This window comes from Octodon degus, unplaced genomic scaffold (assembly GCF_000260255.1).
Source record: "Octodon degus isolate 3935 unplaced genomic scaffold, OctDeg1.0 scaffold00052, whole genome shotgun sequence".
Classification (NCBI taxonomy): Eukaryota; Metazoa; Chordata; class Mammalia; order Rodentia; family Octodontidae; genus Octodon; species Octodon degus.
Genome location: NW_004524628.1, coordinates 8512341 through 8516698, shown reverse-complemented (window position 1 = coordinate 8516698; position 4358 = coordinate 8512341). Strand labels below are relative to the sequence as shown.

General features: G+C 47.1%; 1 protein-coding gene across 1 annotated transcript in view; it reads right to left on the bottom strand.

Moving 5' to 3' along the window:
- Positions 1–4358, bottom strand: part of Slc9a2 (solute carrier family 9 member A2) — a 90001-nt gene that overhangs the window by 36940 nt on the left and 48703 nt on the right. The gene's annotated exons all lie outside the window — the stretch shown is intronic.

The following is a 4358-nucleotide window of genomic DNA, read 5'->3' as shown; positions in this document are numbered from 1 at the left end:
ACCTTTCCTGGTGCATTCTGGGTATGTGCTGGGTGTATACCTTTCCTGGTGCATTCTGGGTATGTGCTGGGTGTGTACCTTTCCTGGGTATATTCTTGGTATCTAGTGCATATACACCTTTCCTAGGTATATTATTGGTATCTACTGGGTGTACACCTTTCCTGGTATATTCTGGGTGCGCACCTTTCTGTGGTATTTTCCTGAAAGAATGAAAGACACTATACTGTACTAACACCATCACACTCATACTTCCTATGGCCCAATTACAACAGCTGTGGAAATGGGCTTGCTGCCCAGTAGTAGCTGAAAGAATAAGGAAAACGTGGTCTGTCTACATGACAACCGTGCTTTTGTTTGTTTGTTTGAGGCAGGGTCTCACTGTGTAGTTCAAGCCAGCCTTGAACTCACGGCGATCCTTCTGCCTCAGCCTCCTGAGTGCTGGGTGCACAAACGAGTGCCACCATGCCTGGCCTAACTTAGACCCTCGCCTGTCTTAGTCTGGTTTGGCTCAGCCCCTGGTGAGCACAGCCTCCTCTGCTGTGGAGCTGGGCTCTGGCTACCGGGGCCTGGTGACTCAGGTTCTGCAAATAGCAGGGATTAGTTGTAGGAGAGCCTGTGGGAGGACAGCCGCTCAGGTTCGGCCAGGTCCCTGGGGACACAGGAAAAGCCAGGCCTGTGTCCGACCGAGGGCAGGGGACAGTGCAGCAGCACCCAGAGAAGAGGCTCACCTTCTCCTGGCCAAGGACAAGGAAGAAACACCTGGGCTCTTGCAGACTAGCTTCTCCTGTAGGGGCTGCTGGGAGGGAAACTGAGGCTGGCTCAGGCCACTCTAAGGTTCTTCTTAGGGGGCTGGCTATCACTAAGAAAAGCGTTGGCTCCCAGATGAGCCCCTGCTCTTCCACCCACCTCATAAAGGGGCTGGAAAATTGATTTAAAGCAGGCATGGTTGTTGGCACCTGTGATCCCAGCACTTTGGGAGGCTGAGGCAGGCGGTTCATGTGTTCGAGCCCAGCCTGGGAAATCTGGTGACTTCGTAAGATCCTCTCAAAAATAAAAAAAGAAAGAAATGAAAGTGGTGGACCAGGAATACAACTCAGCAGCACAGCGCCTGCCTGGTTCAAGTCCCAGTACAGAGAGAGAGAGGTTCTAGGAGCTTTCTAAGTGTTAACTGTGTTTCTTTACAGTGTCACTAAATAAAATATTTCTTTTACAAAAAATTTTTATCAACATCAATAAACTTCTTTACCTCCCAATTTACTGTCATTTTATATTTTGGTTTACACACTATTAGAAAGAAATATCATATCCTACAATTGTTCTTAAAATATCAACTACCAGGAATAACATTATTTTTAAATGAGCAAGAAGAACTGTCATCAAGAAACTGTCCCCAAAGCAAGTGTGGTGGTGGAGGTAGAGGAGGGAAAGGCCAGGGAAAGCCAGGAAGCTCCCCTCGGGGTAGCTGCCAGGACCTGCCCCAGCTGTGAGCTAAGCGTCAGCCCAGGCCCCGGATGCCCAGCACTAAATACAGGGGAACAGAAAGAGGTCACTTAGCTGATACCTAGGAAATCTCAGGAAGATGCCCCGTGGTCTGCTGCAACCTTGGTGATGCCAACCCTGACTTCCATGTCATTGACTATGCAGATTTGCCATCCAGCAGGCTTTGGCCACCATGACAGTTCTTCTAAGGACTATATCGGCTCAAAAGCCCCACCACCATCCCAGGGACTTCCTAGCAAGGGCCAAATCTCAGACCATACCCTCAGTCGCACCACAAACCCGAGGCTCAGGTCCTTAGCATCAACCCCGCTCAGGGTCATGAACTCTTCTCTCTAGCCATCCCCGCCCTGTGCGGCAGACCGTGTCTTTTCTCCTACATAAGTCATTGGACCTGCTGCTTCTCCAGGTGCTCAGCTCGCTTCTCCACGTAGCACCTGGACAAGACCCCAACCGGGCGGCGGCAGCATTATCCAGATATGCAAAATTCTCTTATCTTCAAGTAGACTGTGGAGAATCAGCTCTCGCAGTGCTAGGGACTGAACCCACGCTAGGCAAGCACTCCACGCGCTCTGCACTGGACTGGGCCCTCACACCGAGCATCAGCTCTTCACTTAGGGACAGACTTCAAATGTTATGTCATTTAAGTTCAGCACCGCAGAGTTCCTCCTATCTGAGGAATGCCCACTCTCGCTTGCAGTCTACTGGGTCACGCACAGTAAAAGGGAACATGCCCAACAACAAGAATGCAACACGGGCCTTCTCTGTCCCTAACACTGTCACTACACAGATGTAATGCATGGACTACCACCGGCCAAAGAAGCAGCTCTGGGCTGGGAAGGTAGCTCAACACTCTATGCACCTGCCTGGCAAGTGCAAGGACCCTGGCTCAATCGCTGGTACCACACACTGTGCCAAGCCTGAAACCCCAGGCTTGCCATGCTGGCCACCAAAACTGGGCATGGTGGTCACGACTGGAATCCCAGCACTGGGCAGGCTGAGACAGGAGGATCAATATGAGTCCAAGCTGCATAGTGAAGCCCTGTACCAAATAAATAAATACATAAATAAAATATTTTTAATTAGAAATAAAAAGGTGCAGCGTTGTTGTCTCAGTCATGCCCCCTGCCATGTACTCTAGCAAGTTAACTGTCCTGAGTGTGCGCCACCTCCCTGCACTTATAAAATCCACCTGATGAACACAAGATGAGAATCAGAAACGGGTTCAATGATGGGGAGAAACCGATCGGCTCTACAATGTGCCCCTACTCATCTTCCACAATGCAGTGTGTGATTACTTGGAGAATTTTTGCTTTGTTTTGTTTTTGTTTCCACCAAAATTCAAGTATCTTTTGAGACTACTTAGAAAATAGACGTAGAGCTCTTGATGCATAGGTTCTATTGGTCATTTTCAACACCCCTACAAGGTAAATACAGATGGAAATGATGGTTTTTAGGGTTGACTTCTAAGAAGATGAGAAAAAATACATTATTCTGACTATGGAATACTTCAGTTTGTAAGAAATATAAAGTACCCCAGCCCAGTGACCTGTTTGAAAGGACTCTGCTTATTCCTGCATGTGTCCCAACTCCAGGGGGCGCTGTCCTCCATGTGAGTTTGCAGGTGCTTCTCTCGAACCCCACAGGGGCTCCACAGCAGAGCAACGGCCCAGCCTGGGTGGGGCCCTGGGGCCCCTTCTCAGCTCCTCGAGAGCTGTGAATGCTGTCCTGGGTTTACACCTCCTTCTCTCCCACTGGCCACACCTTGACATCTCGGCTATCTGCGAAGGTCCCTGCACCTCCCTCGGGCTCTCCTCCTTATTTCCTGTACAACCTTCCCCACTTCCAAAGAACTGCTCTTCATTTTAAAGAGCATGGAAAGAAAGCATTTGTTCTTTTTCCATGTTTAACTTCTATTTTTTCTTTTACTTTATCATGGGAAATATGGGCCGGCCAAAAGCTCAGAGGATTAAAGCACCTGCAAGCAGGCACAGGGGCCAGGGTTTCAATCCTCAGGCCTGTGGTGCTGGCCCTGCCCCAGGGCACACTGAGACAGCAATTGAGACTGGGCGTGGTGGCACATGCCTGTAATCCCAGCTCTTGGGAGGCTGTAAACAGGTGGATCATTATGAGTCCAATCTACGTAGTGAGACCCTGAACAACCTGTAGACCCTCCCCTAAAATAAAAAAGGGGAGAATAAAACTTATTTTAATCTCCAAATAATAATAGTGTATGGTGAGTTCTATAGTACAATGTTGTATCACAAAACCAGAATGGGAATGGTGTACTGTATATGATTTCTATTTTCCTAGTCACTCTGGCTACAACATAAAGGGAAAATTGTGACTTAACTTGTATGCTATACTTTCTGATCCCCAATAGCTAAGTATCAATACCTAATCAGTATAAAATCCACTAATGACATATTTTACAAACCTTTATTATCCTATTGTCTTAAAAACTCACCCACCCATTTTCCTCTTAGAACACAGCTTAGATGAACTAGCCAAATTCACTGTGCTCAAAAGCTACATGTGCCTGGTGGCTACCATTTTGGACAGAGTAAGGTGACAGTCAGGTACCTTTTGCTAGCCCTCAGCCATTGAGTCATTTTAATTAAACAGGTCAAATCACAAAAAAGGATGCAAGTACTTTCATTAGTGATTACATTACCCCAGGCTAAGGGTTATCCAATTGAATTCCCTCTTGTCTTTCTAAGTCTTACACTGCACTTTAGATAAACTTATACAAAAGAAAATAAAAACTAATGCTAAACTTGTTTGGTTTTACTTTTTCTTGAAGGTATCTGGAAAATTCAGGGAGCCATGCTATTGCAATAAGAATCTTTTTTTTTTTTTTT